Genomic DNA, 14,135 nt, shown 5'->3' on the forward strand with positions numbered 1-14,135 from the left:
AGCAGGTTGTTCTGTTTCTATATAGTTGTGTGGTTTTGAGTGAATTTCTTTTTTTTGAGACAGAGTTTTGCTCTGTCTCCTGGGCTGGAGTGCAGTGGCCAGATCTCAGCTTAGCTCTGCCTCCCAGGTTTACGCCATTCTCCTGCCTCAGCCTCCCGAGTAGCTGGGACTACAGGTGCCCGCCACCTCACTGGACTAGTTTTTTGTATTTTTTAGTAGAGACGGGGGTTCACCGTGGTAGCCAGGATGGTCTCGATCTCCTGACCTTGTGATCTGCCCATCTCGGCCTCCCAAAGTGCTGGGATTACAGGCTTGAGCCACTGCACCCAGCCGTGAGTGAATTTCTTAATTCTGAGTTCAGATTAGATTTTTCTGTGGAAAGAAAAGAAAGGAAGGAAGTAAGGAAGGAAAGGGAGGGAAGGAGGGAAGGAAGGAAAGGGAGGGAAGGAGGGAGGGAAGGAAGGAAGGAGAGAAAAACAAAGAAAAGGAAAGAAAGAAAGAAAGAAAGAAAGAAAGAAAGAAAGAAAGAAAGAAAGAAAGAAAGAAAGAAAGAAAGAAAGAGAAGGAAGGAAGGAAGGAAGGAAGGAAGGAAGGAAGGAAGGAAGGAAGGAAGGAAGGGAGGGAGAAAGAAGGAAGGAAGGAAGGAAGGAAGGAGAAAGAAAGAAAGAAAAAAAGAAAAAAGAAAGAGAGAGAGAGAAAGAAAGAAAGAAAGAAAAAAAGAAAGAAGAAAGAGAAAGAAAGAAAGAAGGAAGGAAGGAGAAAGAAAGAAAGAAAGAAAGAGAGAGAGAGAAAGAAAGAAAGAAAGAAAGAAAGAAAGAAAGAAAGAAAGAGAAGGAAGGAAGGAAGGAAGGAAGGAAGGAAGGAAGGAAGGAAGGAAGGAAGGAAGGAAGGGAGGGAGAAAGAAGGAAGGAAGGAAGGAAGGAAGGAGAAAGAAAGAAAGAAAAAAAGAAAAAAGAAAGAAAGAAAGAGAGAGAGAGAGAAAGAAAGAAAGAAAAAAAGAAAGAAGAAAGAGAAAGAAAGAAGGAAGGAGAAAGAAAGAAAGAAAGAAAGAGAGAGAGAGAAAGAAAGAAAGAAAGAAAGAAAGAAAGAAAGAAAGAAAGAAGAAAGAGAAAGAAAGAAGGAAGGAAGGAAGGAGAAAGAAAGAAAGAAAGAAAGAAAGAAAGAAAGAAAGAGAGAGAGAGAGAGAGAAAGAAAGAAAGAAAGAAAGAAAGAAAGAAAGAAAGAAAGAAAGAAAGAAAGAAAGAAAGAAAGAGAAAGAGAGAAAGAAAAGAAAGAAAGATTTATTTTAGGTCTTATGTTTAAGTCTTTAATTCATCTTGAGTTAATTTTTGTATAAGGTGTAAGAAAGGGCTTCCAGTTTCAGTTTTCTGCATATGGGTTGCCAGTTTTCCCAACGCCATTTATTAAACAGGGAATCCTTTGCCCATTGCTTGTTTTTGTCAGGTTTGTCAAAGATCAGATGGTTGTGGATGTGTGGTGTTATTTCTGAGGCTACTGTTCTGTTCCATTGGTCTGTATATCTGTTTTGGTACCAGTGCCATGCTGTTTTCGTTACTGTAGCCTTGTAGTATAGTTTGAAGTCAGGTAGCGTGATGCTTCCAACTTTGTTCTTTTTGCTTAGGATTTCTTCTAGCTTTTCTAGTTTATTTGCGTATAGGTGTTTATAGTATACTCTGATGGTAGATTGTATTTCTGTGGGATCATTGGTGATATCCCCTTTATCATTTTTTTTGTGTGTGCATGTCTATTTGATTCTTCTCCTTTTTCTTCTTTATTAGCCTGGCTAGCAGTCTATTTTTGTTTATCTTTTCAAAGAACCAGCTCCTGGATTCATTGATTTTTTGAAGGGTTTTTCATGTCTCTATCTGCTTCATTTCTTCTCTGATCTTAGTTATTTCTTATCCTCTGCTAGCTTTGGAATTTGTTTGCTCTTTCTTCTCTAGTTATTTTAATTGTGATGTTTGGGTGTCAATTTTAAATCTTTCCTGCTTAATCCTGTGTGCATTTAGTGCTATAAATTTCCCTCTTAACATTGCTTTAGTTGTGTCCCAGAGATTCTGGTACATTTTGTCGTTTTTCTTATTGGTTTCAAAGAATGTATTTATTTACGCCCTAATTTCATTATTTACCCAGTAGTTATTCAGGAGCAGGTTGTTCAGTTTCCATGTAGTTGTGTGGTTTTGAGTGAATTTCTCAATCCTGAGCTCTAATTTAATTGCTCTGTGGTCTGAGAGACTTTTAGTTATGATTTCCATTCTTCTGCATGTGCTGAGGTGTGTTTCACTTCCAATCCTGTGTTAAATTTTAGACTAAGTTTGATGTAGCACTGAGAAGAATGTATATTCTGTTGATTTGGGATGGAAAGTTCTGTAAATGTCTAATAGGTTCGCTTGGTCCAGAGCTGAGTTCAAGTCCTGAATATACTTGTTAGGCAATACCATTCAGGACATAGGCATGCGAAAAAACTTTATAACTAAAACACCCAAAACAATGACAACAAAAGCCAAAATTTACAAATGGGATCTAATTAAACCAAAGTGCTTCTGCAAAGCAAAAGAAATTATCATCAAAGTGAACAGGCAACCTAAAGAATGGGAGAAAATTTTTGCAATCTATCCATCTGACAAAGGGATAATATTGAGAATCTACAAAAAACTTAAACAAATTTACAGGAAACAAACAACCCACCCCATCAAAAAGTGGGCGAATGCTGTGAACAGATGCCTCTCAAAAGAAGACATTTATGTGGCCAACAAACATGAAAAAAAGCTCATCATCACTGGCCATTAGGGAAATGCAAATCAAACCCACAGTGAGATACTATCTCATGCCAGTTAGAATGGCAATCATTAAAAAGTCAGGAAATAACAGATGCCAAAGAGGATGTGGAGAAATAGCAACATTTTTACACTGTTGGTGGGAGTGTAAATTAGTTCAACCATTGTGGAAGACAGTGTGGCAATTCTTCAAGGATCTAGAACCAAAAATATCATTTGACCTACCAATCCCATTACTGGATATATACCCAAAGGTTTATAAATTATTCTGCTATAAAGACACATGCACACATATCTTTATTGCAGCACTGTTCACAATAGCAAAGACTTGGAACAAACCAAAATGCCCACCAATAATAGACTGGATAAAGAAAATTTGGCACATATACACCATGGAATACTATGCAGCCATAAAAAAGGATGAGTTCATGTCCTTTGCAGGGATATGAATGAAGCTGGAAACCATTATTCTCAGCAAACTAACACAGGAAGAGAAAAACAAACACTGCATATTCTCACTCATAAGTGGATATTGAACAGTGAGAACAAATGGACAGAGGGAGGGGATCATCACACACAGAGGCCTATCAGGGGGTGAGGCCTAGGGGAGGGATAGCATTAGGAGAAATACCTAATGCAGGTGACAGGTTGATGGATGCAGCGAACCACCATGGCATGTGTACACCTATGTAACAAACCTGCACCTTCTGTACATGCATCCCAGAGCTTAAACTATAATAATAATATTTTTAAAAGAATCAATATAATAACCATTCTGCTAGTTGGGTCAAAATTTAAATAATTTTATAAGGTTTGAGTAAAAATATAATTAGGATATAATTAGGATCTCTTTAGCTCATGTCTATGTTAAAATAAGTTAGCAAAACTGAAAAGAATATTGTAATACAAAATCAGGTTAATACATATTATGTGAAAAATCAAAGGATATTATGAATTTGAAATTAAGTCTATACTTAAAAGCCTTCAGGTTTTTAAGAAAGATTCAAAAATACATGGAAAAGAAAGAAGAAAAGAAAGAGAAAAATGAAGGAAGGAAAGAGAAAGAAAGAAAGAAAGAAAGAAAGAAAGAAAGAAAGAAAGAAAGAAAGAAAGAAAGAAAGAAAGAAAGAAAGAAAGAAAGAAAGAAAGAAAGAAAGAAAGAAAATGAAAGAAAGAAAGAAAGAGAAAGAGGAAGAGGGAGGGAGGGAGAGAAAACAAGAAAGAAACTCCAATAATCAGAGTAGACTTTTCAGTGAAAACCTTATAGGCCAGGAGAGAAAAACTTTTACTATAGACTAATATATTCAGTGAAAATATCCTTTAAGCTTGGAAGAGAAATAAAAACCTTCTCAGAAATACAAAAGCTGAGGGATTTAATCAACTCCAGGCCCTTCATGCAAGAATTGCTAAAGTGAGCTTTTCAATCAGAAAGAGTAGGATATTAATGAGCAAGTAGAAATCACCTGAAGATACAAAACTCACTGGTAATATAATAGTAAGCACATAGCAAACATATTTATGTAACACTGTATTTGTGATGTGTAAACTTGTCTTGGCTTAAGTAGAAAGACTAAATGATAAATCAATCCAAATATTAACTTTAACAATTTTTCAAGACATGGACAATACAATAAGACATAAGGAGAAATAACAAAAAGTTAAAGAGGGGGAATAAAGTTTAATTCTAGTGATTTTATTGGGTTTTTATTTTCCTGGTTATTTATGAAATCAGTATTGTTTTCATCACTTTAAAATAATGGGTTATAAGATAGTATTTACAAACTTCATAGTAACCTCAAATAAAAAAACATACAATGAATATACAGAAATGCTGTAAAATTAAAGCATATCAGCATATAAAATCTCCTTCACTAAAGGGAAGACAGGAAAGAAGGAAAGAAGGAGAAGATGGCAAAACAACTAGAAAACAAATAACAAAAAGAGAGAAGCAAATCTCTACTTATAAATAATAACAGTGAATACAAAGCGACTAAACTCTCTAATCAAAACACACAGAGTAGCTGAATGAATGAAAAAAACAAGACTTAATGATCTGTTGCCTACAAGAAAGACAGTTGACCTATAAAGATACACATAGACTGCAAATAAAGGGAGAGACAAAGATATTTTCTGCCAGTGGAAACCAAAAAAAGAGAAGGAATGACTATATTTATATCAGATAAAATATATTTTAAGAAAAGTAAGAAGAAACAAAGACACCTATTATATAATGATAAAAGAATCAATTCAGCAGTAGAATATAACAATTACAATTACATACACACACATCACTAGAGCACTCAGATATATAAAGCAAATATTAGAGCTAAAGAGAGAGATTGACTCCAAGACAATAATATCTGGAGGCTTCAATACCCCACTTTCAGCACTGGACAGATCTTCCAGAGAGAGAGCCAACAAAGAAACCTCACACTTAATCTGCACTGTAGGCCAAATGGATCTAATACATATTTACAGAATATTTTAGCCAATGGCTGCAGAATACACATTTTTCTCCTCAGCACATGGATCATTCTCAAGAATAGGCTATATATTTGGTCACAAAACAAGTCTTAAAATAATATAAAACATCTTCTTTGACCAAAATAAAGTAAAATTACAAATCAACAGCAAGAGGAATATTGGAAACTATACAAATGCATGAAAATTAAATGGTATGCTTCTGAGCAACCAATTAGTTAATGAAGAAAATAAAGAGGAAATTGAAAAATTTATTAAAATAAATGGTAATGAAAACATAACTTACCAAAATCTATGGGATACAACAAAAGAAGAAATAAGAGGAAAACTTACAGTCATAAGTGCCTACATCAAGAAAAGAACTTCCAATAAATAATCTAATTATGCATATTAAATGATTGAAAAAGCAAGAGCAAATTAAACATGAATTTAGTAGAAGAAAAGAAATAATAAAGATTATCACAGAAATAAATGAATTTGAAATGAAGAGAACAGTAGAAAAGATCAATGAAATGGAAAGCTGAAGTTTTGGAAAGATAAGCAGAATTGACCAATCTTTTGACAGACTAAGAAAAAAATGAGAGCAGACCCATATAAAAATAATCAGAGATGGAAAAGGAGACATTACATTTGACACTGCAGAAACTCAAAGTATCATTAGAGGCTACTATAATCAACTATATGCCAATAAATTCGAAAATCTGTAAGAAGTGAATAAATTACTAGGCACATAAAACCTAACAAAATTGAACCATAAACAAATCCAAAACCTAAACAGACCAATAACAAGTAGTGAGATCAAGCCATAATAATAATAATAATAATAATAATAATAGTCTCCCAGTAAATAAAACCCAGAAGCTGATGGCTTCACTCTGGATTCTATCAAACTTTCAAAGAAGAACCAATACCAATTTTACTCAAACTATTCTGAAAATTGGAAGAAGAGCAAATACTTTCAAACTTATTCTATGATGCCAGTATTACCTTTATACCAATACCAAAGACACACACACACAAGAAAATTCTACTTCATTATCTCTGATGAATATTGATGCAAAAATCCTCAACAGAATACTAGCAAACTGAATTCAACACAGCATTAGAGCAGGGATCCTCAACCCTTAGGCCATGAACTGGTAGCAGTTGTACAGGAACCAGGCTGTACAGAAGGAGGTGAGCAGCAGGCAAGCAAGCAAAGCTGTTTGTATTTATAGCTGTGCCCCATCACTTGCATTCCCACCTGAGTACCACCTCCTGTCAGATCAATGGCATCATTAGATTCTCGTAGGATCATGCACCCTATTGTGAATGGCAAGGGATCTAAGTTGCGAGCTCCCTAGAAGACTCTAATGCCTGATGTTCTCAGGTGGAGCTGAGACAGTGATGCTAGTGCTAAGGACCAGCTGCAAATACAAATTGACTTTAGCAGAGAGGTTTGACTGCACAGAGACCATAAAAAATTAATTTCTTGCAGACTCAAATCAAAACTCTGTCAGTGGGTAGCAAGTGACAATTAAGCTGCATTTAGTAGCAGGCTTTATATTGGCAAGTGAGTTGACGTACTTCAATTACACAGTTGCACCTGGTGGAAGACTTTAAGTCAGAATCTGACCCTTATTTGATTTACCTATAATGCAACCATTATTTTATTTAGTACTTCCAGATGTGCCTCTTTCCTGCATTGTGCACTTGTCTCAGTCACAGTTTTGGTAAGTTCACAAGGTAACCCTAGTCAAAATGAGTAAAAAATAAATGCCACTGGAGAGCTTCTTTGGACAGGGCAAAAGACATAACAATGAGATAGCAGAATACTTTAAAACCACCAACAAAAAGAAAGCTGTGTTTAAAAGAAAATACCAAGTCCTACTTAAATTATGGGTTCATTGTAACAGGTGATTCACATTCTATAAACCCACTTTGTTTAATATGTGGTGAGCTGCTATCTAATGAGAGCTTGAAACCTTCAAAACTGCTTTATCACCTGGAGACAAAGCATCTTGCATTAAAAGACAAGGCTTTGAAGTTTTTCAAAAGAAAAAGAAAACGTGAGAACAAAAAACAGAAGGAATTATCGAAGGTTATCACTTTATCAAATTTGTCTGCACTGAGAACATCATTCTTAGTGGCTAACCTAATTGCTAAAGCTAAGAAGCACATTACTATTGGTGAAGTGTTAATCCTGCCTGTCCTCAGGACATTTGCGGTGAACTGTTGAGGGAGGCTGTAGTTCAAAGGTGGCTAATGTTTCTCTTTCGGCTGGCACCATAAATAGATGAATTGATGAAATAGCAGAGGATATTGAAGCACAATTGTTAGAGAGGATTAATGAGTCATTGTGGTATGCAATCCAGGTTGAAAAGTCTACTGACATTGACAACAAGGCAACAATTCTTGTTTTTGTGAGGTACATTTTTCAGGATGATGAGCATGCAGATATGTTATGTACACTTCAGTTACCAACCAATGCCACAGCTGCAGAACTATTCAAGTTTTTGAGTGATTACATATCAGGAAAACTGCATTGATCATTTTATGCCCATATATGCACAGACCTAGCCCTGCCAAGACTGGACAGCTTTCTGGTTTCTCTACTTGGGTCAAAAAGGTCGCTTCTTAATGTGAGTTTACACACCGTGTCATCCATAGAGAAATGCTGGCTAACCAAAAAATGTCACCTGAATTAACAACATTTTGCAGGATGTGATTAAAATTATCAACCAATTAAGGTACATGCCCTTAACTCATCTGTTCATGCATCTCTGTAAGGAGATGAATGCAGAGTGTACATGTCTTCTCTTATATACAGAAGTGAGATGGATTTCTAAAGGTTGATCACTGGACAGAATTTTTGAGTTGTAAAAGCCACTCTAGAGATTTATTTTACAAAAGCAGTCACCACTGGTAGTACATTTCAGTGACACAGAATGGGTTGCAATGCTTGCTTACTTATGTGACATATTCAACCTGCTCAAAGAACTCAATCTGTCACTTTGAGGGAGAGAGTAACTGTGACTGGAATTACGGGGACAACTAGTGAACATTGGTATTTTTGACATGTTTAAATATTAGCAGAGATTTTGAAAGAGACTGAGACATGGCCTTCTTTCTTGTAGCTGGTGCATGATCACCTATCTCAGCTTTCAAAAGAGTTTGAGCATTACTTTCCAACACAAATGCCCCCAGAACTGGGAAGCAATGGATCCACAACCCATTTGTGAATAAGCCAGGTAAATCAGCTTTATCCGTGCTAGAAGAGGATCAACTGCTCGAAATTGCAAATAATGATGACCTTGAAAGTATGTATGAGACAACTTCAAATCTCCATTCGTTCTACATTAGCGTCAAGGTCAATTATCCTGAGATTTTCACAAAAGCACTGAAAAGCCACTTCCATTTCCAACATCCCATTTTTGTGAAGCAGGGTTTTATGCAGTGACAGCAACCAAAACAAGATTGTGGAGTACACTGGACATAAGCAAACACTTCGGGTGTCACTATCTCCCATCACCCCTAGAGTAGACCCTCCTGTTGCAGGAAAACAAGCTCAGAGCCCCCACTAATTCTACATTTTGGTGTATTGTATAATTGTTTCGTTATATATTAGAATGTAATAATAACAGAAATGAAGTAGACAATAAAAGTAGTGTGCATGTAGTGTGCTTGAATTATTCTTAGCCTCCTCCCTGCCAACACACACACACACACACACAGATACACACACATACACACACACACATACACACACACACATACACACACACACAGAATCAGGGTTCCTGGTGCCAAAAAAGTTGGGGACTGCTGCATTAGAAAGATCATTTATCATGACCAAATGGGATTGATCTCTGTGATGCAAGGATGTTTCAACACATGTAAATTTATTATTGTGATAAATTTACACATCACATCAACAAAATGAAGAACTAAAACCATATGATCATTTCAGTTAATGATGAAAAATCATTTGCTGAAATTCAACATCCCTCTAAAATAAAAACCTTAGAGAAACTGGGTATAGAAGGAACATACTTCAACATAAGCCATACATGACAGACCCACAGCTAGTATCATAACAAATGAGGAAAAACTGACAACCTTTTTTCAAAGATCTGAAACATGACAAGGATCCCCACTGTCACCACTGTTATTCAATATAGTGCTGGAAGTCCTAACTAGAATAATCAAACAAGGGAAAGAAATAAAGGGAGTCCAAATTAGAAATGAAGAAGTCAATTATCATTGTTTGCAGATACTATGATATCATATTTGGAAAGAACTAAAATCACCAAAAAACTACTAGAAATGACAAACAAATTCAGTGAAGTTGCAGGATACAAAATCAACATGCAAAAATAAGTTGCATTTTCACATGCCAACGATGAATAATCTGAAAAAGAGATTTAAAAAGTAATCCCATTTAAAATAGCCATAAATAAAATTAAACACATAACAATTAACCAGAGAATGAAAGATCTCTACAATGAAAACTATAAAACACTGGTGAAAGAAACTGAAGAGGACACAAAAACCTCAAAGATATTCCATGTGTATGGTTTGGAAAAATCGATATTGTTAAAATGTGTATACTACCCAATGGAATCTACAGGTTAAATTCAATCCCTATCAAAATACCAATGACACTCCTCACTGAAAGAGAACAAACAGTCCTAAATGTGTATGAAGTCATGAAAGATCCAGAATAGCCAAAGCCACCCTGAGCAAAAAGAACAAAATGGAGGAATCCCATTATATGACTACAAATTATACAACAGAGTTATAGTAAGCTAAACATCATGGTACTGGCATAAAAACAGTCTCATAGACCAATGGAACAGAATAGAGAACCGAGAAACAAATCCACACGACTACAGTGAACTTACTTTCAGCCAAGGTGCCAAGGACATACATTGGGGGAAAAGAGTCTCTTCAATAAATGGTGCTGGAAAAACTGGATATTTACATGCAGAAAAATGAAACTTGACCCTATCTCTCACCATATACAAAAATTAAAATCAAAATATATGAAAGACTTAAATCTAAAACCTCAAACTATGAAACTACTAAAAGATTGGGGAAACTCTCCAGGATATTGGTCTGGGCAAAAAATTTATAAATAATACCTCACAAGAACAGGAAACCAAAGGGAGAATGGACAAATGGGATCATAGCAAGTTAAAAAGCTTTTGCATAGCAAAAGAGACAATTAATAAAGTGAAGAGACGCCATCCCTGCAGAATGGGAGAAAATAATTGCAAACATTCATTTGACAAGGGATTAATAACAAGAGTATATAAGAAACTCGAATAACTCCATTAAACAATCTAATAATTTGATTTAAAGGAGCAAAAGATTTAAATAGAAATTTCTCAAATGAAGACGTACAAATGACAGACATGTGAAAAGTTGCACAATATCATTGAACGTCAGGGAAATTCAAATCAAAACTACAATGAGTTGTTATCTCACCCCAGTTACAATGACTTTTATCCAAAAGTCAGGCAATAACAAATGCTTGTGAGCGTGTGGAAAAAAGAGAACCGTCATACACTATTGGTGGGAATGTAAATTACTACAGTCACTAGAGAGAACAATTTAGAGTTTCCTCGGGAAACTGAAAATAGAACTACCATATGATTCAGCAATTCCACTGCTAAGCATATACCCAAAAGAAAGGAAATAAGTATACTGAAGAGATATTTGCACTCCCATGTTTGTAGCAGCACAGTTCACAGTAGCCAAGATTAGGTAGCAACCTAAGTGTCCATCAATAGATAAATGGATAAAGAAAATGTGGTATTTATACACGGTGGAGAATATTCAACCATAAAAAGCATGAGAGCCTGTCATTTTCAACAACAAGGATAAAACTGGTGTTAATCATGTTTAAGTGAAATAAGCCAGGCCTAGAAAGGCAAGCATTGTATATTCTCACTTATTTGTGGAGTCTAAACATCAAAACAGTTGAAGTCATGGAGATGGAGAATAGACAGATGGTTACCAGAGGCCTGGAAGGATAGTGGGGAGTTGAGGGTGGGAGGGAGGTGGGAATGGTTAATGGGTATAAAAAATAGCTAGAAAGAATGAATAAGACCTAGTGTTTGCTAGCACAACAGAGGGGCTATAGTCAATAATTATATAACTGTAAATTTCAAAATAACTAAAAGAGGATTATTGGATTGTTTGTAACACAATGGATAAATGCTTTAGGGGATGGATACCTTACTCTCTATGATGTGATTATTACACATTGCATACCTATATAAAAACATCTTAGGGAGTTCATAAACATATACACCTACTAAGTACCCACAAAAATTAAAAATAAATTTTAAAAAACAAGCAAACAAACAAAAAACACTTATGAGAGTTTTAATCTTCGCCAAGTCAAGATGGTGTTCAGCAGTGAAGGTAAACTTCAAAAATAAGAAACACTTGGACTCGGGAAGGGGGACATCACACACCGGGGCCTATCATGGGGAGGGGGAAAGGGGGAGGGATTGCATAGGGAGTTATACCTGATGTAAATGACGAGTTGTTGGGTGCTGACGAGTTGATGGGTGCAGCACAGCAACATGGCACAAGTATACATATGTAACAAACCTGCACGTTATGCACATGTACCCTAGAACTTAAAGTATAATAATAATTAAAAAAAAAGAAAAAGAAAAAGACAAAAATCTATTTGTATAATTAGTCTCATCACACTCAGAAATGGAGAAGCATTGGAGTATTCGATGGAGTATTACAAATGAGAGTTCAGGTGAGCATGAACCATATTAAGAAAAGCTTTATATGTAATATGCCGAAAAAGTGTTCTTTCTGCTTTCCTTCCTCTTCTCTTTTCCCTAGCCTTCTCTTCCTCCTCCTCTTCCTTTTGTCCTTAGGTTGCAAAATTTCCTTGTTGAGAGTGATTGGGGTAGACTTCTAAAATAGGGCACTTGGGCTGAGTAGTAAAAGGAAGGACACCGATGGAGCATAAGTTCCTTAGAAACACAGAAATACTCATGGTAAAGTCTGAAAGAAATAGGGGGAAAAAAAAAGTCAACATTTGATGAAACTGTACCATGGAAGTTTAGTGTGTATTTCCCTAACCTTATATACGCACTTTTAAATTTCTTTTGTTAGTTCTTCTCATACCTGTTTTCCTCTTTTCTGCTGTGTTTCTCCAATTCAGAGCCTTACTGAGAGATCTTCTCAACTCTCTTTTTTATTGGCCTTTGTTTGGATGAGGCATCATTTAATCTGATCCGAAAAGAGACCAGAGGATGGGAAAGACCAAAAGGATCATTTCTTTCCGAGTCATTGTGTTGGTGCCTCGTATCCTAGTTGATTCTCTCAGGACCTCAGCTTCAGACAGACCCTACCACTGATTATAGCTGACACTTGGTATTGGTTACACACTTTCTTCCCTTGATCCTCTACCATAGGAGTAATCGCATCCTGCTGTTGCTGGTGTCTGCGTGCATTACCGTCTCTTGTTTTTATTTAATGTTGACCTTGCACCTGAGTAGTATCTTTATTAGAGTCTCCTCACTTGAAATAACGGTGTTCAATTATGGTTCTTTCTAGGACCTGGATTCATGCGTTATTTTGAATAACTAGTAAAATTTATTACTAATATTAATAAACTTGAATATTAAGCGATCAGATTGAAGCCCTAGTTGGTTGTAATTCCTGAATTTGTAGTGATTTCAGGTTGTGCACATTATTTCAGAGTGGCTACTATCACTGATATAAAATGTAAATGCTTCAACCCAAAAATCCATGAAAAAATTAGCTAACTGCTACTCAAGCTCAAATAGTCCTACTATTTTACGTTTACTAAAATAAAATATACAGTAGTTTTTTCTGGTGTTCTAAAATCAGAAGATGCAAATGCAACAAGATCTCAGTAACTGAGACTATGTATTGAGAAATTAGAAGCTAGGAAGAAATTTTATTTTAAAATGACAGACGTAATTTTTATTAACTTCTTCAAATTCCACATGCAGGCAGAATTAGCTCCAGTGGGAAAAGCCTAAATCCAATGATAAGAAAAATGGAATTTCTCTCTTTGGACCCCAATCTTTCAACATCATTATGCAGAATAAATCAGTTCAAACAACGCCTGAAGGACAGATTCAGAAGAGCCTGAACTTCATCAGAATTGCTAAGGTAGCAAACCATAACATGACTCAGAGGACCCATCATCTGTGTTGCTATAGAAGTGGAATTCATGGGATGTATGGTGCATAATCACTGCAGTACAGTTTCAGCAAAACTGGTAATGCTACCTCTTTCTCCACTGCCAGCTGGCTCCCTAAATCCCTGTTCTCGCATCACGAGAAGAAATCCCCTGTTCTCACACTCTCTACTTCTTCCATATTTCCCCCTTCATTCCTCTGCAATAGAATAGAATAACAAGAAGAAAGAGGTCTGTAAATTTTCAGGTTTTGATGCATATATTTGGAACTATGCCATTTTCAAGTCTATTTTTTATTTCTTCTATATTATGAAAGAATCATTGTGTTCTTTTTTCATAATTTTTAGTTTCATTTGATATTCAGGCAAAATGAGATTTTAAAAAGGTGCAGGAAATTACTTAAATTGTGAAAATGGAATCAAAGGTTTTATATTTCCTCAGAATGGTCAGGGTGTAAAGAGTATCAAAATGTTTAATTCTATTTTAGAATAGTGTTAAAAATACAATATAAATTGGGTTCGAACTTCTTGTAAATATTGGTCATTTTATCACCTATTATTCTGAATTAATTGGACTTAATTTAAAAAAAGGATAATTATGTTTTAATAAATATTCATTGGTGTTGAAGAAAAATGGTTTGGATAAAGGTCAACCTTTTCAAATACATGTAACTCATAAAGACATTGTTCATA

Source organism: Macaca nemestrina, chromosome 7 (genome assembly GCF_043159975.1).
Source record: "Macaca nemestrina isolate mMacNem1 chromosome 7, mMacNem.hap1, whole genome shotgun sequence".
Taxonomy (NCBI): domain Eukaryota; kingdom Metazoa; phylum Chordata; class Mammalia; order Primates; family Cercopithecidae; genus Macaca; species Macaca nemestrina.